Raw genomic sequence first — 25,497 nt, forward strand, 5'->3', positions numbered from 1 at the left:
TAGGGGGGGGGGGAGGGAGGGAGCCGCAAGAGGGAAGAGATATGGGGACATATGTATACGTATAACTGATTCACTTTGTTGTAAAGCAGAAACTAACACACCATTGTAAAACAGTTATACTCCAATAAAGATGTTAAAAAAATTTTAAAAAAGATGGTCATTTCTGAAGCTCATATATATTTCACCTGCTTTACCCAATTAGCCACCTATCAGCCAATTGAACTGGATATTTTTAGAAATCCTCTAAGAAAATGCATGATGCCTCGCTGAGTCAAACTTGTTATTAGGTTGATTTTCAGCATCAAGTTACAATTATTATTGTACCCCTTCGAAAGAAATTGAAGTCAAGATTCAGTGAATAAAGTTTTTAAATGTATGGCCCTGCAGTCTTTTTTAAGGGTGCAAAACGTCAAGTTAAAATTTAAATATGAAATTAAATTGATACCTGTTTTCTTTCCCATTTAAAATATACTAAATGTGATTTGGTTACGTGACCTTGTGTGAGCCATGAAATACGTATAAGCTCGTGTAGGAAAAATAAGATTACTCATCAACTGTATTATATCCAGCACCATGTAGAACAATGTGTATACATTAAAAATGTGTGTGTAAATTATTTCTGAAGAATATACAGGTAACAATTTCATCCAGAGAGGAGAGGCGGCAGGCTCTGAGACACAGAGAAAAAGGAGACTTCGTTTATGCTGCACACACTTCTTTGAACTTTAAACTGCTCTCCTTATACAAGTATTACCCAAATTTAAAATCATGTAAGAAATTAAAAATCAGACTTGCCCTCAGTATTAGACCTGAGTACAAAGCCAGACTGACAAGATGAAACAAAGTTTGTGTAAGGTTTTGCTTTTGACACCGGAAAAAGTAAGCAACTAAAAAATAGGAAATATATGATTTATCAGCAACCCTCATAAAAAAAAAGACATGAAGATTTGGGCCACCAGTTTAATATTTGTAAACAGAGTCATGTGGCTGTCACAAAAAAGACCCATGTTTGGTTGAGTTCAACATTTAATAAGAATCTACGGTGTGACGGGAACATACAAATGAAAGATAAAGACCCTGTTCTGAAGGAGGCACATACCAGAAGAAAGAGGCATATTAGTACACAATTAAATAGAATGTAGTAGGAGCAAAGGGAGGTGTATGCAGAGTCCAAGAGAAGCAGGGCAGACAACATCCAGGAAGGACATCCCAAGGTCTTTAGAGCTTTACTAGCAGTACAACATGCCAAGCAAGGAGTTGGGTACCACACTTTTCCATGTGCTCCCCAGAGCATCTCTGGGTCTCAGCAATTAAATTCCTTTGCCTTTCTCAAGGGCCATCACAGAGAAGAAAAGAAGCATTTCTATGGGACTTCCCTGGTGATGCAGTGGTTAAGGCTCTGTGCTTCCACTGCAGGGGGCACGTGTTCGATCCCCGGTTGGGGAACTAAGATCCCCGCAAGCCGCAAGGCACGGCCAAAAAGAAAAAAAAATTTCTGTCTTCAAGGAGCCAGTAGCAGTAGGAGGGCGCTTCAGGAAAAGGTCTAAACCCGCGCAATTAAAACCTCTACATCCTTTACCCATTGGAGACTAGAGAAGGCGTTACATGCTCAGTGGAAAAACCCGGTGATTCCTCATTTGATTCCTGATGCTGTGCCTAACCAGAGGGTTCCAGCACCTCATTATCATCTTCTATAAATTTGCAATAAAACAACCTCACTTTCATTGCGCTTTATGGCCCCAAAAACACTTTTGTATACATTATTCCATGTGAATTTCACAATGACCTTGAGAGAAAGGCCAGGCCAGGGTTCCCATCCCCTCTTCCCAGAGGAGCCTCAGAGAAACCCAATAGCTGACCCGGAGTTGGTATCTCACCCCAACCCAGGTCCCCTGATGCCAAGACAAAGGCATTTCCAAATCTGTCAATGATTCTCAACACTCTCCTGCTAGATGTCAATCCATGGCAAAGTTGTCACCAAATGAGAAAATTAAGAAACGACTTCTGCATAAATTAAATTAACTCAATTTACAGTGCTGTTCTTCACTCATGCATTATACCTTTCTCAATTTGGGACGTTAAAATGTACTCTCAGGGCTTCCCTGGTGGCGCAGTGGTTGAGAGTCCGCCTGCCGATGCAGGGGACGCGGGTTCGTGCCCCGGTCCGGGAGGATCCCACATGCCGCGGAGCGGCTGGGCCCGTGAGCCGTGGCCGCTGCGCCTGCGCGTCCGGAGTCTGTGCTCCACCATGGGAGAGGCCACAACAGTGAGAGGTCCATGTACCACAAAAAAAAAAAAGTACTCTCATTTTTTTAGATGATAAGAGTATTTTTCACGCCCATAATGGGCAAAATCAAAAGTTGACTATCAACATAGGTCTCCCCCAAAAAATTGTGGAGATTTTTCTGGTCCATGCAAACCACCAAAGAAGGATATGGATAAGGTAGAGTTTACGGGACTGGCTACAGCAATCGGGAGAAGTGCTAGTATGTGTTCAGTGAAGAAAACACAGTAGATGGCTATTCCAACCCCAGAAAAGTGCAGACTGTTCCAGAAGCCATCAGACAAAACTCGAATTACAATCCCACATAACACATCCCCACCCTCAGCTGATGGAGTCAATTACCTGAAGCCACGAGGTATCTGAAATCTGCTCCAACTGAAACCTCCTGGGTGAATTTCCAAAGTGACCTGAAATAACCTTGATTCAGGAACTATCTAGAAGTCAAAAAGCAGAGTCATTGTGGTGAACAAGCCACATGGCAGATAGTAACATCAAAAACTAATTGCTATTTATACACAAAACATTAATTTCTGACTGGCTATCCACATACCCTAAAGACATTTAAAGCACTTAAAAAGTAATTAAGCCAAAGTGAGCCATCATGTGCTATCATAGCCACGTGTGGTTTTTATAAAGTAGAAATCATTCATAATTCTGCTTTTACCCCGTTTTCATGAGCTCGAGGGATAATCTGGCAATGTGCAAAATCAACTGATTCCCCTGTTTTCTTTCTAATTTTAAGCCACAAATCCCTGGAGAAACGCTGCATTTACTCCCCCCACCCCCACGGTACGTGCAAAACAAATGACCAGAGCACAGCTTATTTTAACAACGTGGATTAGGGAATGGTTGCGTCAGTCCCCACAATGAGAGGGGATCCTCAGGTTTGCCGGATGGAATCCACCCTGAGCGCCCTCACCTGTGGGTACAGGGACACTTAAACAGCAGCACAGTTAAGCTGCAAGGCGCTGAACGCACTGAAACCAGAGCCCTACCTCTGCACTCCATTCACAAAAGCGAACTGATGGTAACTAATTCATGATTAGTTCATTTCAGCTAATATACGAGCCTAAGCTTCTGCTGAATGATGTAATATTTCAAAAGTAGGACTGTGCTGTGAAATTTATTGGACTTCCCGAAATCACCAATGTAATTGTTTTTGCTGTTCACATATTAGGCGCAGTCTCCAGGGGAAAAGCTGATTCTTCTCATAGAAGACTCTTTCCCCTGAGTTTGAAAGTCTGTCATCTTTCTCAATGTACTCACTTCGTTAAATAGTTTACAGCTTGCAAGAGGGTCACAAAGTCTGGGTAACAAAATGACTGTCCTGACAGATTTCGACAATAAAACCACCAGATTGTTATATAAATGTTTTTCTCAGAGGCCGTTTCTGAAACACATACTAAATGCAAATATTGAAACACCTGCATGCCAAGCACAATTCTTTTAACAGATGTTAATCCCTGTGCATTTAACCAATGGATTTAGATCACATAAATATAACTCACCCCCTTCAGACCATCTTGGAAAACTACCAATTACCTTATTTCACTTTGACAAAGAAACTGTTACTCTCTACATCATAATTTTGATTTTACGGTTATAATGGTTTTTTGCTATCTAAAAAAGCAAGTAAAAAATACAAAAAGTCAACCTGAAACTCAGGCAAAGCCTCTATATGTAAGTTGTCCACTTTTAGCGTGGAAAATTTACAAAGATTGATAGGGTTACAAAATTTAATGCTTTTTCTTCGTGGCCCTGAAAATAGAGATTCTTCATTTAATCCATCAGTAATTGGGACAATCCACTGAGAGGCAGTCATCTTTTTTCCTCCATTTCTGAGTCCTGGTGGGTAAACTGGCTCATAGTTAAAATCGTCCCATATCCCTTGGGTCACTCCCTACTTGGGGGATGCTTCTAAGGGCTGTTTTTTTTAAACAGATTTTATTTTTTAGAGCACTTTGAGGTTCACAGCAAAATTGAGTGGAAGGTACAGAGATTTTCCATCTAACCCCCACCCCCTGGCACACACAGCCTCCCCCATCATCATCCCCCACCCGAGGGCTACATTTGTTACCACTGATGAACCTACAACACACATCATAACCACCCAGAGTCCATCGTTTACATTAGGGTCCACTCTTGGCCTTGTATTATACATTCTATGGGTTTGGATAAATGTACAATGACATGTATCCACCATTATCGTACATACAGAATTGTTTCATTGCCCTGAACATCTGCTGTTCTCTGCCGATTCATCCCTCGGCCGACTCTGCTCTTTTCAATTCTCCTTCAATCACCTCCTCCCCACTTTTCCAGCCTCGAATCTTCCTCATGACTCAACTGTTGAATAATAATGAAAATTACCCTTTGGGGGCCCAACTGTATGTACCAGATGTACAGCCACTGGGTGCTTGACATCCATTACGTCATTTAATTCTCAAATATTCCAAGAAGTGGGCTTTATTTTCCACATTTACTGGTAACTCTGCAAACTCATGTAATTTAACCTGACTCAGTGCTTAAGTGGTACAGTCCAGATTTTAACCAAGCCCCAAAGCCTAAGATGCCCACTAGGCTAAAGTGCCTCTCACGCATCTATAAAATCATGTCCTATAGGCGAGCCTTCTAATTCCATTTTAAAACATATTTTGCTTTCTTATAGATATGCAGAAACAAAGGAAAAATATTGACTTAGGTCCCTGACTTATTTCAAGTACACATGCTGGTCTCATTCTCTGCTTCTGTACCAGAAGCCAGGTTGACAAGACTCGCCCAGTGCAGATACCTAGCTAATTTTCAGCAAACATGGACTTGCTGCTTGATTAATTAGTATCGACACGGATTGTGCTCACCCACGATTTTGCCTTCCACTATGCTGCCACCTGTCTTCTTCACACTGCTGGCCCTATTTAGGCAAAAAGCTTCTGGATAAAAGTAGAGCCACCCTTATCTCATGAGAGTCCCTTCCATCCCTTATGTTTAATCAGAGATAAATCAACACGAGTCACCAACACACTGTGATTAAATTCCAGTAAAGCCAAGCCAAGATTTGGCTGTAGAATCTTGGCATGCTACAGCTATGAAATCATAAAAACTTTCAGATTCTTAGTTAGGAATTCTGTTTCTTTGCTCATTGCAGCATGGCAAATTGGAAAGTATGGGCAATTATTTTTCATTTTGTTACCATGGACAATCTTTCCAACTGTGGCCCTTTCATATATATGAAAGGGCCACATATTTCATATATATATATATATATATATATATATATATATATATATATATACCATCTACAATATTGAGTGCTATAGTAGTACAAAATAAGCTCCAAAAGTGGTTTCTGCCCTCAAATACCCTAGAACCTCCTTGAGAAAAAAATGTTGACTCATATGAAACCATTAGAAACAGGGAAGTTTATATTAGAAGACTAATAACAAAATCTTGGTAGAGGTTACAATGAAAATCCAGAGAGAGATAAGATTTCTCTAAAATGCAAGGGTACAAATGAACTTATCTACAAAACAGAAATAGAGTCACAGATGTAGAAAACAAACTTACGGTTACCAGGGGATAAGGGGCGGGGAGGGATAAATTGGGAGATTGGGATTGACATACACACACTGCTATATATAAAATAGATCACTAATATAAGGACCTACTGTAGAGCCCAGGGAACTCTAGTCAATACTCTGTACTGGCCTATATGGGAAAAGAATCTTAAAAAGAGTGGATAGATGGATATGTATAACTGATTCACTCTGCTGTACAGCAGAAAGTAACACAATAGTGTAAATCAACTCTACTCCAATAAAAATTTTAAAAAATAAAATATAGGCACCAAGAAGGCTGAACAAAAAAAGTAGCTCTGAAAATTTTCATTTTCAGGGAAGGATAGTATTTGAGTAGATATAAAGGTGTGAGAGCACTGTTGTGAGACCGTAGGTCTGTCACATTTCTGCGTTTCTTAGAAGCAGAGGCACTAATTGCCACTGTTCCAAACTGAAGGTGTTTGCATAACTTACTACGTCGGAAGACAGAGATAAATGTCTTTCTCTGGGGCGAAGGAGCAGCATGCTTGCTGCCCATGATAAAATATTGAAATAGCCGGGCTCCTCACGCTCAGGGTTCCTCTCCTGTGATGCAGCCCGTGAACTGTGCGGGCATCCAGAGCCCTCTTTATGTGGCCGGGTGGGGACTGGAGCCCGGGATACTCCGGCTACTGCTGTTGCTGTGAGTCATGAACTAAGTCAGGCTCACCTGTCTGCTTGCCAGTAGGGTAAAATATCAGACCCGTCACAATTCCTAACAGGGAGGTGTGAGACAGCGGCCACAGTCCTGGGAACAGGACTACTCAGGAGGAGAGAGAAAAAGATGTGAGTCTGGCTCCCTGGAGTTTGAAACAGCATCACTGGAGTTGGCCCTTATAACTGAACTAAGAGTGAACCAGCCAGATTCTAGAAGTGCATTCATTCCAGCCCAGATCTAAACTGACTACATTGCGAGAGGAATTTTTTTCCAGGTTCCATTTAATGGAACGGAATAATCCATTTAGTTATGTCGTCTGTGGCAGGAAAGAATCAATTCACTTCCCTAAAATTGACTGCCAGGACAAGACGGGACTTACAAAAGCTTTGACCCTCTGTGGCTTCTACTGCTCAGAATAATGGGGAAAAAGGCACCGAAATGTTTGTCTAGTTTCTTCTCGGTGAGTTAAATTTAGACTTTACTAGTCATGATTCCCTTTCCAAGTCAGTCACAGGAAGTTCAGAGCCAAGCACAACTCGGCTTTATTCACTTTGGCCTGAGTTTTCCGCTCTGACTCTCCCCAGCCTTGAGCTCCATGTTATATTTCCGCTGTCTGGACTTCGTATTCATGCATACTTTTCACCTTACTTTACTCATTCATGTGCATCACCTCAAATCTTTTCTGGAATGGGGTAGACTATGAACTAGTCAAGAGTCGTTTATGAACGACTGAAATAACGGTGCAAGCTTTGCTGACTCTATTAACTGCTTGCGAAAACTTTCACCTCCTTTTCTCCATATTCTTCCAAAGGAAGAAGTGGAAATTCAGTCAGATGCAGTCAACATGACTGCACACTTTGACTTATAGATGCTGCAAAATAATTTTCTGCTCATTTCGCAGACAGTCCAGGAGCCAGGAGGGGGAAAAAGGAGGTCAGCGTGAAACAACCTCGGTTCTTCCCCCAAATTTCCCATGATTGTGGAGGGACAGCGTGCCCTCCAGACCATGTCTAGATGCCGTAGACATCTAGACATCAACGATTGTCTGTACATAAAAGTGTACAGGGCTTCCCCGGTGGCGCAGTGGTTGAGAGTCCGCCTGCCGATGCAGGGGACGCGGGTTCGTGCCCCGGTCCGGGAGGATCCCACATGCCGCGGAGCGGCTGGGCCCGTGAGCCGTGGCCGCTGGGCCTGCACGTCCGGAGCCTGTACAGAGAAGGGGCTTCTCAGTTACTTGTCGTTATCCGGGCTGATGGCATCACATCAGTAACGTGTCCCGCTAAATTGTACTTTTCACCTTCAAGTCCCTTTACAGGCATTATCTAAAATTTGTTGACACAAAGTACCACCTGGTTTAATTAAATGGAAGTAATTCGGGGCAGGGAACGGTGCCTGGACGATTGGAAGATGCTTTCCAAATGTCGTTCTTCCAATGGAAGTATGTGGAGTCCGTAAAATAACAATAATTATTTCAGCACCATAAATCAAGCTAAAATATTTGTTTCCAGAAATGTCCAGTAGGACGAACGCCTTCCAGACCTAAGTCATCTCAACAAAGTCCAGCTGTCTGCCATAACACTGGAATTTCTGTATTTCTCTTTTTTTTTTTTTTTAATGAGAAAGCACCTTTGGAGGCAGGAATGATAGGTGAGATTTACAACATCATATTTAAGAACCTAGGAAATGGATAAAGAAGAGAAGGATGACTGTAATGCTTTGAAAAAATCATTTTTTAATTTTACTTAGAATGATCTCTAAAATGTAATGGAGTATGCAAATATAAGGGATGCAGGGTTGAGGGTGCGGGATGTGATAGAAGGTAGGAAAGAACTCTGTTTTTAACCGTTTTGCACAAGACATAAAAACAGATGTGACGAGAGAATCCATTTAAGTTTTTTCCCATAATCAATAAGCTAAGATTACACCTGTTGAGGGTAGTAGCACACTGTAGAGGATCCAATCCCATAGACTGGATCAGCCAAAACTGGGTGTCATTACTTCCTCTCTGTGTTCCTGACATGTTACTTAAACTCTCTAAGCCTCAGTTTCCTCATCAGCAAAATAGAGCTGGAAGGATCTTGTAAAGCACACATGACATGATACCCAGAAAGCACACAGAACCGGCCCTGGCACACGTGAGACTCCACAAGTGGTAAATTTTGTTATTAATACTTTATGATTTAAGGATAAAATGTACTGCAACAATGCAGTGCCAGATAGAGTCTCTATTTGTGATTTAATAGCTATACAGTTAAGCCTATGTTATAGGCAGAAGTCTCCTCTGTTTTCCACGGTGCCTACATAAATCTGACTGTGATACGCCTACAGAGACCTAACTTTTTCAGACCACTAAAGTTGCATTGAATACTAAAAATGTGACATGGCCTTGTATTTCCCAATAAATATTGGAAGGCTGGGTTTGTCACTTTGTCTCTATTATACCAACTTCACTAATTTAAACAGATGACAAATCTTCTAAGTAGAGCCTTCCTGGAGATTCCCAAATGCAGATGACACATTCTGAAAGTTTCTCAAACGTTCAACACAGTGCTTGATTTTGATTATTTATCACATATCTCAATAGACATTTCAATATAGTCTATCTTGATATTCTACAAATAAGATACATTAAAGCTATAGGTGCTATGTTTTAAGAAAATCCAAGAAGCAAGTTGTTTTCATAAAACCTGACTGGATGACCAAATTAACTACAGCATTAATGCTACCTATTTTTCCACTGTGAAGTAGTTATGTTTAAAGAGATATGATTTCGTCAAAACTAATCACTGCAACAAATTTCAATCATATATTAAAAGATACATACAAAAAACAGGTAAATTATAGTGTAATGTGTGTTATAAAAATGCAGTGGTGCTTATTATACAATAGCACTTGATCTTAAAAGCTGCAGAGGAACTGCAAATTAGTGGCAGAAGTCACCATTACTCGAAAACCAATCCATAATTAAAACGAAATAGTTCTGAATTTCAATATGTCAATGAGAATAAATGGTTCTGTTTAGAAAATTTCTATTTACAAATAATGTAACAGGACCAAGCAATTATACAAACTGAGAAAATATGTAATTGCCTATTAATTAATTAAAGACTGTGGCCACTCTGGATTATCAAACCTTTGTTTTCTCCTCTTCCACGTGGCTAACTGCCTTTGGCTGGCCTCCCCAACATGAATTGGTCGTAGCCTGATGTCAGGGATCCACACATTTTCTATCCAGGGCCAGAAGTAAATAAGTTAAGCTTCACAAGCCATACAGCCACTGTTACAAGTACTCAGTTCTGCTATCGTAGCATGAATGCAGGTGTAGACAATATTCATAGACACCACATAACCAAAAGGATGTGGCTGTGTTCCACTAAAATGTTATAAAAACAGGTATCTGACAGATCAGTTGACTCCCCATCTTCCTTCTGCAGAGAAGATGCTGTTCTTACTCTCTGATTAAGTCGAGGAAGGAAAAGGAAATACATATGCAGCATAGACCTGACCCAGATGTTCTCTCAAATATCTGAAGATCAAGATGAAGAACTGGCTTAGACCAACTGAGTTCTCATTGAGGTGACCACCCACCTCAAATGTAAACGTAGTCCTAATCTCATGATAAGTCTTGCTGCTGAAAGATTTCTTTGCTCTTTGGATGTGTAGATCCCACAACGATATATTTAAAAGTTATTTCTGAGGCCTTTCCTCAAAGAGAATATTTCTGGAAAGCATGAAGATTTTTCACTTTCTAACTCAAGGGGCTCCTTTCTACAAGTGAAAGTCAGAAATCATTAAACTTGCACTCAATGTGTTATTCTTTTAAGCTTGGAAAAGACAAAATTCAAACAGTGGCACATAGAAAGGAAACACCACGGGCAAATGTTTTTACTTAATGAGAACAAAGTGTCGCTCTAACTAAAATTTGGATTGGAATTAGAGTATTCTCATAAAAGCAATATAAGGTAGGAGTATGCCCGTGTTTTCACACACCCGTTCATTTATTTTCTCCACAAATATGTACATCAAGTGCTTACTCTGTGCCAGCACCATTCGAGCACTGGGAACACAGTCACGTGAAAACAGGTCTTACATTCCAGTTGGAGGAGACAGAAGAAAGACAACGTGAATATGTGAAATGTATGATGTATGAGATGATGATAAGTACCTAGAAAAAAACAAAGTAGGGAAGGAGAGTAGGAATACAGCGTCTGGGAGCTACAATTTCACAGAAAACAGCCAGGGAACTCCTCATAGAGAATGTAATATTGGAGTCCAGACCTGAAGACAGTGAGGGAATAAGCCAGAAGAGTGGTCCAGGCAGAGCGAACAGCAAGTACAAACACCCTGAGGTGAGAGCGTCCCCGATCTGTAGGAGAAACAGCAAGGAGGCCAGTGCAGGGAACGTATAATGAGAAAGGAGAGTGGAGGGAGACTCAGTGAGAGAGATGATGGGGCAGGACGGGGAAGGAGAGTAGGCAGACTGCCTTACAGGGTTTTAACAGAGGAATGACCTTTTCATGGATCATTCTGGCCACTGTGTTGAGAACAGACTGAAAGAGAGTCAAGGACAGAAGTGGGAAAACCCATTAGGAGAATATTGCAGTAACCAGGTGAACTACGTGGTGGCTTGGACCAAGATGCTAGCGGTAGAGATATTCCTATATATGTCCCAGAATAAATACATCCTAGAGGGGACCTGGAAAGAAACAGGGAGATGGTCTAAAACACAATCTTGGTGCAATTTAGCATCCTTCATTTAGCGAGGGATCCGAGAGGGGCTTTAGAGATGGCGAAGGGTGCGGGTCTGAGAGCGACATGCAGTATCTCATAGGGTCTTTCTCTGCACTGTCGGAAATTCGATGCTGATAACATTCAACCTGAGCACGCGAGGAAAAGGCCCCTTATGTTCACTCTCAGTTTCTGGAGTGAAGTGCAGACTCCAGCATTGGTAATTCAATCTGCCTGGGTCCATCACCACTTCACTTCTTCACCTCCTGCTCTGGATTAATTACAGGGCTGATGAGCTTTACGTGGATTTCCTCTTCAGCAGAGTCAAATTACAGAAAGCTTGCTTTTGGAAGTTGGCGGTAAGGAAAGGGGTGGGAAGTTCTCCATTCTCTGATTCTTCAGTAGACTTGATAGAGTCGTGCTACCCTAGAGCTTCCAAGGGCAGAGGCGTTGCTTCGTGGAACGGTCATGATCACCACCATTGTGACAGTGTCCTCCACGATGCCTAGAGGAGCGGCCAGTAATTACTTGCTAAATCAAATGTGAGTTGCACAGCATGTCCTTTTCATTTCTAGGTAACAGATCTATTTGCTTCTTACAGTTTCGATGCTTTCTTATTTATGGTTGATGGTTCCCAAATTTAACCTTTTTTTAAACTATGATACATATGTTTGCTTTGGTAAGATATGATTCTTGTACCATATTTATACTTTATCCAAACAAGAAAAAGCAGCAAAGTACAATAAAACCATACCTTGTATATGGCCCTTGAATAGTTGGCTTCTAAACACTTACGATAGAATTATAAAATTTAAGATAAATATAAACAAATATGTATATCATAGGTGCACTATACAAGCAAGATCAAATTATTTTCCAGTAGATTAATAATATGACATAATGGTCATACAGTATCCTGATCACAATAACCATTCAAACATTTGACAAGTGATTGATTGGTGTTCTGTTCTCATAGACTTCTACATTTGGACTTTCAGGGATAGTCCATCCACATTCATAGGAACCTGGATGTTTCTGGAACTGTATAATTCAACTGCAATAGTAAAGAGAAATCTGTTTCGGAGATGAAATACTCATTCCCCAGTTAGCAGGTGCTGGGGGTCGTTGTCAGGCTCTCGGTAGAAAAAGGCAGAAAATTGAGTTAAGGGGGCCTGATGCAGCTCTCTATTTTTATACGCGAGAAAAGTATGATGCAGAGGGTCATTGAAGGAAAATAAAGTGAAAAGCATGGTAGAGGGGAGTGGGCTGAGGCCAAGAGCAAAGATGCTACGTGCCAGTCTGGAGAGGCATGGGCCGATTTCAAATAGGTGGGTGACATGGTCGGATTTTAGAGCCATCGCTAGGTGATGTAGGACGGATCCCACACGCAGGCCATGAGTATCAGTTGTTCCCTGGAGTCCGCGCTCTCATGTCCCGGCGCCTCGGTAAACGTCCTTCCCGCGGATGGAACGGCCTCCCTTCCTTGTCCCGCAGACCCATCCTTCTTTCAAGTCTCTGCATAGGCACGGCCTCTTCACGGAAGCACCTCGGCGGTCAGTCCTTGTCCCTTTGCTCTCTCAGTAGCCTTCTAGAACACGGTACAAAGATTGCTAGTGTATCCGATTCCTCTGTTAGACTGAGGGTCCTCTAAAAGGAGGGGCTGAGTCTTAGTTGTTTGGAATTGAGGATGCCTCGCTCAGAAACTAGTCGTCAGAAGGTGCTTGTCACGACAGTGGGCAAATGTATAAAGGGGGCAAAATTTTACCTACCTCCTCTTTCTGTGTCTCCACACCTGGTGTTGCATCCTCACCCCGTCCTCTGTCTTTGGGAGGCCCAGAGCTCTTCATTTAAATGTCCACTGAAGCCCGTCCCCAAACATCTCAAGGTCTAGAACTGTCCCTTTCCTCCACCTCCCAAGACCGGCTCATTGCTTTCCAAGGATCAATACTAAAGCTGATCACTGGCTAAACTAATTCACGTTGGATTGTAAATGACACACTTTTCCTTTGGGGAGCTAGTGCCTAAAATCCCAAGGAAAGAATAGCTAATGGCTGAATCTCAGACACAGCAGCTGCCCAGCAAGGGCAAGAAAGGCAGGTATTTCTCTGCTCTGGTGTACAACCAGGGATCCCCCAAATCACATTCTGTAGGCAGCTATCAAGAGCGTCAACATGTGGACATATAAGAACTGGAAAAAAAAATGTTTTTATTTCACAAACTCATGGTTATTTCAGGACTTCCCTGGTGGTCCAGTGGTTAGGACTCCAAGCTTCCACGGCAGGGGGCACAGGTTCGATCCCTGGTCAGGAAACTAAGATCCCACATGCTGCACGGAGCAGCCAAAAAAAAAAAAAAAGAAAGAAAAGAAAAATAAAAGTATGTATCTGATGATATCCTGGGATCAAATCTCCCAGGCAAAAAAACCCAAAAAACACAGTTACTTCTGCATTCCTCCAGCACATATTTCTTAAAAATAAATATGAGGTTTTCCTTTTCAAAATAACTATAACTTCCTTGATGTTTTGGTGAGGAAATGATATTTTCCACTCACAAAGGAAAAATTAACTGCACACATCAACATGAATGAATCTCAAAAACGTAAAGAGCTGAAAAAAAGGAAAGTCTCAGAAGAATATACCCAGTATGATTTCATTTATTTGAAGTTCAAAACAATCAAAAATAAAACCAATTTTTGGCTTCAGGAGGCATTCATAGATGGCTAAACCATACAGAAAAACAAAGAAATGATTAGCATAAGATTCAGCCAAGCAATGACCTCCGTGAAAGAGGCGGGGACAGAAGGAAGGCTTGGCTTCTAAGATGAAGCAATATTCTGTTTTCTCAGCCAGGCAGTGGCTATTCATTACACTATTATTCTTTAAACTGGACATATGTCCTCCCTCAAATGTATGGCACGTTTCATAATAACAAAAGAAAATGGAGCACTCTAAAAACTGTACAAAGAAAACAACAATCACCCAACACCCACCACCCAGGGTTCAGTATTAACAACCTTCAAGTCATCTTTCTTTTTATACACAAGCACCCACATGCACATGCATAAAATTTTATGTGTATGTAAAATCATATACCATAAATACAGTTTGCAGCTGGCTCTTTAGCCCACAACACCCATATGCATTGTTGCAGAATGAACTCCATGATGCATAATTGAGTGAGAAAAAATATTGTGAGCTTAGTAAGAACTCACACAAAAAGGGACGTTCTCACCCAATGTGATTAAACACATTTCCCTCAGATCTCCAGCATCCCCATGACAAGAGAATTTTCTAAGTTCCAAACACATTTCCAGAGATGCCACACAAAACCGATCTTCCCTAAAACAGTGAATTTAGCTCTACAACATCTCTTTAATCCACAGTCAAAGCCAGACTTTTTTAGCTTCTAAACGAAATAGTTTTTTACTATGGAACAAACGTGCCAAAAACGATATTCATCATTTTCAACACAGAAAAAAATAACCATATTACATCAGAGCCCATAAAATATGGAAAATGGAGGAGTGATTTTCTCACTTCTGACATACACATCACGTGTAAGACACGGACATTCAGCATTTCAATTCTGTTCCGTTAATGACAGAACTGTTTCCATCTAAGAACCCAAACTATGTCTCAATCATGGCAACGTTTATGAATGTTAATTGCCTGCTACTAGCATGTTAGTAAACGATTGTTTTAAACTGACATGACTTCTGGACCAAATTATTCCCATGATCGAACTTTTTGCTGGCCAGAGCCTCAGTAAATACTTCCTAGGAGCTTGAATTTTTCAATACGGCAATCCACAACTGGTAACCATACACTTCACACTCATGCCTTTCTATAAATGTTTTAGTTTGAAATAATAAATGCTTTTAAAAATACCTCCACTTTGATAGGAAAACCCTATTCACCTCACAGCTCATTCCCACTTTTTAGTAATTTTTCTCTCATCAAGTTGACTCAAATAGAAAACATATCACCAAGAACTGAGCCACAGAACAGCCTGACACAGGTTCCAGAATTGGGAGTGTGGGGCTGACAAGTGGGCCCTGAGAACTTTCAGAGAAAAGAGATTTTTCTTATCAAAACATGATCATGTGTTTGGAAATGTGCTCACAAAAATAATTTTGGCTGCAGCAATTCCATGCTCTTCCAACCATCCCCTCCCCCAAAGCATGCTTTTACCAGTGAGAACAATTGTAAGACTCCACACCTACAGTGCAAGTTTCTCATTTCCTCCTAAGTAAACTAAATTGAACTTCTATAGCTGGAGCTGTTTGAAAAGATTTTCCCTTTTTAAGTGGATGCAGTGTGCACAGATAGTCCCAATGCACTAAACCTCGTAGTTCACAAAGCAGGAGACTTTCAGAGCAGCAAGAACACGCTGGGCTTTATGAGATTTGAGGCAAACGCTGTGATCAGGGTAAGAAAAATACCTCCGTGCAATTAAGAAAACCCGGTTGAGGCATTAGAAATGGAACAGATTCACGTCTGGATTCAGGTGAGGACTGTAAAGTTTAGAAGGCCTTCTCAGCTCTGTGCTGTTCACCAAGAGTCTCTGCATCTGCCCTCGATAAACCCATCAATCCAAGGACACATCACCTGGGAAAATGCAAGACAGCTCATTGAATCCATTTTTTAAAATGGTCATACCTATAGATGGCCTACAGGCACATGAAAAGATGCTCAACATCACTAATTATTAGAAAAGTGTAAATCAAAACTACAATGAGGTATCACCTCACACCAGTCAGAATGGCCGTCATTAAAAAGTCTACAAATAACAAATGATGGAGAGGGTGTGGAGAAAAGGGAACCCTCCTACACTGTTGGTGGGAATGTAAATTGGTGCAGCCACTATGGAGAACAGCATGGAGGTTCCTTAAAAAACTAAAAGTGGAGCTACCATACTATCCAGCAATCCCACTCCTGGGCATATATCCAGACAAAACTATAATTCGAAAAGATACATGCACCCGTATGTTCATAGCAGCACTATTTACAGTAGCCAAGATATGGAAACAACCTGAACACCCATCGACAGATGAATGGATAAAGAAGATGTAAGAGGGCTTCCCTGGTGGCGCAGTGGTTGAGAATCTGCCTGCCAATGCAGGGGACACGGGTCCGAGCCCTGGTCTGGGAAGATCCCACATGCCGCGGAGCTACTAGGCCCATGAGCCACAACTACTGAGCCTGCGTATCTGGAGTCTGTGCTCCGCAACAAGAGAGGCCGCGATAGTGAGAGGCCCGCGCACCGCGATGAAGAGTGGCCCCCGCTTGCCACAACTAGAGAAAGCCCTCGCACAGAAACGAAGACCCAACACAGCCAAAAATTTTTTTTTAAAAAGATGTAAGATAGATAGATAGATACACACACACACACACACACACACACACACACACACACACACAATGGAATATTACTCAGCCACAAAAAAGAATGAAATAATGCCATTTTTAGCAACATGGATGCACCTAGAGATTATCATACTAAGTGAAGCAAGTCAGAAAGAGAAAGACAAATATCATATGATATCACTTATATGTGGAATCTAAAAAATAGTACAAATGAACTTATTTACAAAACAGAAACAAACTCACAGACATAGAAAACATACTTATGGTTACCAAAGGGGAAAGTGGTGGGGGGCACAAATTAGGAGTTTGAGATTAACAGATACACACTACTATATATAACACAAGTAAACAACAAGAACCTACTGTATAGCACAGGGAACTATATTCAATATCTTGTAATAACCTATAATGGAAAAGAATTTGAAAAAGAATGTATGTATTTGTATAAATGAAGCACTTTGCTGTACACTTGAAACTAACACAACATTGTAAATTAACTATACTTCAATTTTTAAAAAATTGTCCTGCTTAGAAATGAAAGATACTCATGGGTGGACCCAAAGCAGGTGAATTATAGCACAAACTAAAGAGCAGGTAAACATCATATTTCTGTTGAGTAACAGATAGCCACCCTTATGTCAACCTGCATCCCAGCTTCTGTGTGTGGTCCAAGTCCCTCATGCTGAAGTTGTATAGATTTACACATAACGATGGCAGATTACAAGAAGTCTATGAGTTTTCTGTGTCTTAGCTACTCCTCCTCTACTCCCTGACTTCGCAGGATACACACCACAGTGAGCTGAACGACAGTTATGGACCTGCAGACAAAGGAACAGGCTGCATGTAAGTCAGAATATACGTACAAAGAGAAGGGACAAAGAAGGACATCCACAAGTCATGGCAGGTGGCTCCATTTCCCTGGCCAAGGAAAACATTTGTGTTATCCTTGTCGCATCAATTGCTTTTACCTTAAAGTTGTTTCACTGTTCGATTTTTCTCTTTGCACTCTCGTACGTGGAGATATGAACTCCACCTTCTTCCAAAGAAATGATTGTTTTTTCTTTGAAACTTTTTTTTTTTTTTTTTTTTTTTTTTGGCGGTACGCGGGCCTCTCACCGTTGTGGCCCCTGCCGTCGCGGAGCACAGGCCCCGGACGCGCAGGCCCAGCGGCCGTCGGCACGTGGGATCTTCCCCGACCGGGGCACGAACCCGTGTCCCCTGCGTCGGCAGGCGGATTCTCAACCACTGCGCCACCAGGGAAGCCCTCTTTGAAACATTTTTAAAGCACATGCTTGAGAACATGCTGCTTCTAACTGGTTTCTTTCCCACTTTCCACTTCATCCTGACACTGCTGTTGGACAAATATTCCTAAATTTCTCCCTTTTTTCCTGTGCCCCTGAACTCCAAATCTTCAGGGCTTTTCCACAGCCTGTAGAAGAAGGTCAATGCTCTTAATCTGCTATTCAAGGCTTCCATAGTATGGCCCACCTCTTTTTTCAAATTTTGCTCCTACACAAATCCCTGGACTAGACCAAATGAGATTTTTTCACGGCCCCTCACACATGGAGCTTTCTTTCCCCACATGGTTGCTCCAGTTGAATTCCTTCCCTATACTGGTCAGCTGTGCTGCAGTAACAAACAGTCCCCAAACTCCTAATGGATTACAACAACAAATACTTATTTCTCATTCACATGACTTATTTCTCTTATTTCTCTTATTTCTCTTCACTTATTTCTCATTCACATGGTTTTTAGTGAGCTTCAGCCAGGATCCTGCTCCAGGATCCAACTATGTGTCACTTCATTCTGGAACCCACACCCAAGAAGCTACCACTCTCTGGGACACACTGTGCTCCCGGAAGAGGACAGAGGGAAACATGCAGTCCCATCTAAAGCTGCGGCTCTGATGGGGCATATGTCAGGATTCACTCCTATTTCATTGGCCAAAGCAAGTCACTAAGGCAAGCCCAGCCTAAAGGGGCCAAGAAATTATACTTCCCCTGCAAGGAGACATTGCAAATCACACTGCAACTAGCAGGACTGTAAAATCCTATTTCAGGGAAGAAATGAGGTTAATAACTGCAAAGAGAAATAAAATCTACCCCACTCCCTAAATCCTCCACCCCACCTCTCCAACACGTCCGCCATCCATTCCAGCCTTGGTTCAAGTCCCATTGTTTATCCACCTGTCTACCCTGAACCCCACCTGGTCTTCCTGGAGCACTGCTGATCAGTAACGCACATCTGGCCCTTAGCTTCTGCTACCATATCTAACGTCATCATATGATCTACCTGTCTCGTACTCCTGACTAGACCATAACCTTCCTGAGGATAAGATTCAATCTTACACCTCTTGGTAACTCCACTGATTGTATAAGGTCCATTCCTGCATAATGGTTTGTTGTTGAAGGAGATATTGGTGATAACATTTTTCTGTTATTGGAAACAAGTGACATCTTCAAAGAACAGACTTAGTCCAAAGGACTATTATTGCCAAATTTTAATGTTTTCTCTCCATTATTTACATGACCAAAATAAATCAATGGAGAGAGGGCCTGTTTGCACACATATCTGGGGCCTGATCATTTACCAAATAAAGTATGCGGTGTGAAATAGGGCCGTGCCGTGGGTACACAGTGGTTTTACCCTCGTTCTAGCCCCCTGTACAAAAGCAGTAACCTGGACAAACTGCAATGTAATGACCTATGTTAATGAGTTGTTAATAGTGCGCTAAAAAAATGATAATTTTTAAAGATATCTTGGTATTTTAAAATAGTTCCCTTTCGATTCTTATTACATGTACAGACCTAGAACCAGATTCACAAGTCACGTAATTCAATGGGATTTTCCCCAAGGAAACTGCCTTGCAACAAGCCAGCAGGAGGCATAGTCCCACTTACTCAGGGCTATTCCTACAAATTTTACTTTTAATGTTTTACTGCCTCTCTCCCAGCTCATCAGTACGCAGTCATTCACCCTGAACATTCCATAGTCACTTCACCATATTGCAAAGCAAGGTCTTTCATATTTCTTCATCAGCTATATTATTTTTTAAATCCCCACTCAAACACAACTCTCCTGTCAGGAGGTGACCTCTGTCACGTGAGATATAGTATCTCCATTCAACAGGTGATCAGAATCTCCCCGCACCTCCTCAAGCACACCTTCCCTGGGATCTCAGCTCTTCTCACATTCCTGCTGGGTTCTTTTCCCTTATTTGAAGTTACACTCGAGACTCTGAGCAACGCAATCATCGCCTCTCCTACCCACAAATAGAATCCATTAAGAGAAAATTCATTCCAAACTCATCTTAGGGTAGTAAGGAAGACTCAGTAAACCCCAAAAGGTCTAGAGGTTGAATTTCATTTGGAAAACTACCCAGAAGTTCAACTGCTTATCCAGTGCTTATCCTAACTCTGAGAGTGGGCTAGAGATGTGCTGACAGGAAGGAATTAGGGTTCCACCAGGCGCCAGGGAAACCAGTTCTGCAGCCCTTCACTGCACCCTGCTTCTGAGGAGGAGAAGGGAGAGTGGGCGAAGATGCTGAGGGAGGGGTAAGTCAGGAAACCCCACTCCAGCCTTTCCAGAACCTCGGCGAAGGATTCTTCGTGCCGTGTTTCCAACGGGGAAGACCTACTCTACCTACTGCAAAAACATTGCTCCTGACAAATAAAGAGCTCATCTATGAGCAAAGTGGTGTTGGGACCCCTTTCCTAAAATTAATCTACTTTCCAACTTGAAGACCAAAAAGCTTTGGAAGGTAGCGAGGCACCATGATTGCCTTGGGTTTAAAAGGTGATGTTTGGAAATGAAAGAAAAGTACATTTGGAAAAAGAAATAGGCAAAGGGGGCTTAATTTCAAAGCCCCGAGGATGCCTATCCGATACTTAGCCTCTGAGAGTATGGAGCTGAAAATTCATCCATTTCGTTACTCGGTTGAAAACAGAAATTTATTTGATTTTTTTAAATCAATGTGGCTGGAAATCTGAGCTTTAGTGAACATAAAATTAACTCAGATCACTACTTGAGTGAACAGTGAGGATAAGACAGGGAACTGAGGAATTAAGCCTTAGAATAGAGCGTAGAAATAGAAAAGTCCGCTAAGACGTTTGCCAAACCACCTTTTCCTCCCCAGAGCTTCATTTTAATCATTCAAGAAAAAAAGATAACTGTTATATTTTTAAACACATCCATAGCTGGCAGGGGGTGGAGGGGGCACTATATCCTATCTCATTGTTAATCACACTCATCAATGCCAGTAAATTGTTTCTTCCATGTGACCCAAAGGGACAACTTAGATGATGCCCTAGCTCACCCCTCATGATGACTGACAAGCTATCTCTAGGGCCGAATCCCGTTCCCTGACCTCCCCGTGGAGTCCAGACCGGGCGTACGAGCCACTACAGAAAAGCTAAGGCCTTGCACGTGTCCTTCCTCCTAGAAGGGAAAAAAAGGTCTAATTCAACAGGCACGTATCTTCCCAAACCTCCCAAAATCTGGATAAGAAGATGCTTTTAAAACCAACGTTGAGCCAATGCAGGGGACAAGGGTTCGATCCCTGGTCTGGGAAGATCCCACATGCCGTGGAGCAACTAAGCCTGTGTGCCACAACTACTGAGCCTGCACTCTAGAGCCTGTGAGCCACAGCCACTGAGCCCACGCGCTGCAACTACAGAGCCCGCGTGCCTAGAGCCCGTGCTCCGCAACAAAGAGAAGCCACCACAATGAGAAGCCCGCGCACCTCAGCGAGTAGCCCCTGCTCGCTGCAACTAGAGAAAGCCTTTATGCAGCAACGAAGACCCAATGCAGCCAAAAATAAATAAATTAAATAAATAAATTTATTTTTTTAAAGAAAACCAACGTTGGCCATTTTGCTGATTAACAGCACTAAGAAAGAAAAAAAAGAGAGGAAGTTTGATGATAAGAAAAAGACACTTACATTTTTATATGTGGTTTTCTTGGATTTAAGTGCACTAAACACATCCATGAAACCCCAGATCTCTCAGGAGAAAAGGAAAACATTCCAAAAGAGGAAAAATTCTGAACTTCCTTTGAATGTAATGTAGCAAATAATATAATGCCTACTTAGATTGTATAATTGTCCACGGGAAGTGGGCTAACTAAAAAAGAAAGCTATTGCATCTCCAGCGTTTTTGTGGTGTGTTGAATAAATGGGGTCTACCTTGCTAAGATAATACTTCCAAGGTGTTGGATCTAATTCTGATAGAAAACCAGGTGTCTGGGGAGATGCAATTTTCTCCCAGAGCTCCTAGGAAGCAACTTTATGTAGCTGATGCAAAATTAGTTTTCTTCTGAAACTCACATCAAGATTCTTGTCATCCTTTCTCCCCAGAGATGTGATTCTGTAATTTGTGAATTACAGAATCACAAGAACCCAGGAAGTCATCTGGAAGGGGAGGAGAGAAGAACAAGTAGGAACATTACAGAATGACATTTAACACGGAGGGAAATAAGATAACAATACATGTTTCAGGAATAGGAGCAGCTTCAGTGCAAGTTGTGCCACGTAAACCACTCCAAGGAAGGACCAGGATCCTCTCCCATCAGCGGCGGCAACTAAGCAACCCCTAAGCTAAGACTCCCTGGTGCATTGCCTCGATCTGACTGATGGTTCAAGAGCACGGGCTATAGAGTCACATAGCCTGTGTTCATATACAGGCTCTATCATTTTTCTTTCATGACCCTGAGCAAATTTCTTGACTTCTATGCCTCAGTTTCCCCATCTATAAAGTGAAAATCAACATAATAGCAACTTCATAAAATTGTTGGGAAGATTAAATTGCATAAAGCGTATAAAATGTTTCTCATAGTGCGTGGAGGATAGTAAGCACCCGATCAACGTAAGCCAGTGTTGCATTTGGTTTCCTCTCTACAACGGCCCTATTAAGGTCATTGGCATCTCGTTCATTTACCAGGAAGGATACAGAGTTAAGGAGGAGATGTCACCTGGCCCGTTTCACACTGTTAGTTAGCATTCCAGACAGTACCTGTACCCCAGCAGCATCTGGCTCCAAATTAACACCCTTTTCTCTGAGCCAAACTCTTTCTCCACTCTCCCAGGACCCCCTGGGAAAATGCTGACTTCATTGAATGCAAACAGTCAATCAATGGCATTTGACTGAATAGCTAGCATTCTAGAGTTCTGGAAGAATGAATAATCTTCCCAGGCTACACAACGTTTAATACTAGAAACAAACATTCTTGGGCTATCTATAGTCAATCCCAGGCATTCAAAGACTCCTTAAAAGACACATGTCTTTACAGTGTGTGTATGATCCCACTAAACTAGTAGTTCTTAAGTTTTATTGAGGTCTTGGAACTCCCTGGAGGATCAGATCAAAGAAAAGGACACTTTCCCCAGGAAAAAAAAAATGCACATACACATACTCACAAAATATGCCTACAATTTCAGTGGGTTCAGAGACTTAGGGAAGTCTGTGAAATCCAGGCTAGGAATCCCAGTTCTAAAGTGCCTGGAGGTCTGGAAGGAGAATCCATTTACAAAGGTTTTTTTTTCTATCTAGATATCCTCTCCCTGCTTGCTTTGCTTTGTTTCTGCTGGATTCCTTCCCCTTCTCTCCCTGCTTTCCTTCCTATCTTTACCTCTCTTATTCTTCCTTTCTCAATACTCCACCTCCTTCCTACCTTGGCGATCAGACAAAGCCACTATCACAATTCCCTCACCGCCACCCGCTGCCGTCCCCCGTCGTATCCTTCCTGACAAACTGATTCCGGAGAGGAATCCGATAACTTATCAATAGGCATAGGTTGCTCCATAGGAATATTGGCCAGCCTAGGAAACAGCCTTTCTTTGAAGGAGAGCAGATCAGAACTTCTGACTCCATCGGGGAGTGTTTTCTCCTAATTCTCCAGTAAATGTGGCCACTTTCCACTAAATATACACAGATTCACTGTATCCTGTTTTCAAGGAAACAGATTCGCTAACAAGTTAACAATGCTGGCACAGGTATCTGGGTACTCATTTGTCCTCCCACGTTTGTGACTTTTTTTATGGTGCCCATCAACTTATCAGTTAACCAATCAGAAAAAGATATATTGGAAACAGAAATAGTCCTCATTTCAGCAACCCTTGCATTAAAATGTGTCCATCTGCACTGGGTCTCTTGTTTCCCTTCAGTGTGTGAGTGAATTCCATTTACACCAGTTTTTTTTTAATTAATCTTTTAAAATTCACAATGGAATCCTTTGGAATCCTTGGTCAACTTTTATAATTTTATATTTAAGTTTTTATATACATTCTGCCCATAGAGTTGCCTAATATGAAAATCTGCTTAAGTAATTATAAGAATGGAAAACCTCAAATTGAAAGAAAGTGTAAAATACTGGACTAAAATATCTAAATGAAATATTGTTCAAAGGATTTGTCTTACAGCTTGCCTTTTGATACATTTTATACCTCTATAATATTCCATCATCAAAAAAAGCTAAAAAGTCGGTATTTCCACTCCTAAGCAAATAAAAATGCTTTGTGTACACCCAAGAATTTTCCTGAAGGATGCTTTTCAAGAGAATACTCCTTTGTATTTTCCATGTGGAAGTTTCCACAAAAACCAACTAAGATATGATGACATTTTTTTAATAAGTCAGATTTACCACCATAAATGTGCCTCAAATTATAAATGGGACATTTTGTGAACTGCTGGGTATGCAAAATTCAAGGGGAGAGATAAATGCTTTATACGAATATTACACATTTAGTTCAGTGTTTTCTGAATATTTCATAGCAACTTCACTGGCCTTTCTGCTTACGATAATGATCGTTTAAGGTACAATTACTGTGAAGTCATTCACTGGACGGAAACACTTTTTTTTATTTGGAAAGGGAAAAAAAAAAACATATAAAATGAATAGCATTGGCAAATGTTTCTAATCATTTCCTTAAAATACCAAACCACCAAACAATCTTTTTATTTACTACATTTTGCTTTGGTACATAAATCAAAGGACAATAACAAGCCTAATGTCAAAGAAACTTTTTGACACTTCATACATTTGAGCAAGCTTAGCCGATAAACAGTTTAGATGAAGTTATGGTTTGAAATATGTTTCCCAAGGGGACTGTGGTTCATAAATTGCTATCAGGCTACCTCTGTCATTATTGATTTGAGACGTACTCAAGGTACCCAGAGCTATTACTAAGTCTAATGTTACTTGACCTGCTTTTTCAGAAAATGATATTTAGTTATCCAAGGACAACTAACCATCCATCCTAGAAGAAACACGGAGTTTGCTTGTCATCATGTATAAAAAAATATTGCATTCTATCTGAAATTTTGATGAACAATTAAAAGAGGAGGAAACGTGATCCTTTTTCACAGATTAAATAATTTTCATAATCCTGAGCTGGTGTTAAATGAGTTGTTTTATAACAACTGTACCGCAAGAGCTTAGAAAAATGATTTTTTAAAAAATATGTCAAACAAAAGAAATTTACATCTCAGCATTTTGTGATTATATAATTTATTACATCTGTGTCTTCTTGGCCGTTAAGTGTTTTTGATAAGCTTATTAAAATTGAACCCACAGTCACATCAAATATTAGTCGCATAATATGTGCTGATTCCTTTCCCTGCCCACAGAAACCAACTTGCCTGTGAGCGTGCAGCGAGGGCCATGAGTATGGAACAGTTTATGTGCTCCAACCTATATCGTGTGGTCAGCCTTAGGGATTTGGGAAATGTCAAAAAAAGATCAGAGCAAGGATCCTGCTACTTTTTAGTCAGATCCCCTGGTCTTAACCTTCAGGAAAACACTTAAAGGTTAGTTATGACTTGATCGCTCTGCATTACATTTATCACTGGTGACCCGGCTTCATGAAAGCACAGA

The 25,497-nt window shown here is 41.3% G+C and overlaps 1 long non-coding RNA gene across 2 annotated transcripts in view; it reads right to left on the reverse strand.

Annotated features, from left to right (window-relative positions):
- The window catches only part of LOC112066727 (uncharacterized), an 81,281-nt gene that overhangs the window by 5,276 nt on the left and 50,508 nt on the right, over positions 1 to 25,497 (reverse strand). For both annotated transcript variants that reach the window (XR_008618296.1, XR_002892825.2), the window contains one exon: positions 2,627 to 2,718. This is a non-coding gene — a long non-coding RNA (uncharacterized lncRNA). The remainder of the gene's footprint in view (positions 1 to 2,626; positions 2,719 to 25,497) is intronic.

The sequence above is a fragment of the Physeter macrocephalus genome, chromosome 9, assembly GCF_002837175.3.
Source record: "Physeter macrocephalus isolate SW-GA chromosome 9, ASM283717v5, whole genome shotgun sequence".
NCBI classification, from domain to species: domain Eukaryota; kingdom Metazoa; phylum Chordata; class Mammalia; order Artiodactyla; family Physeteridae; genus Physeter; species Physeter macrocephalus.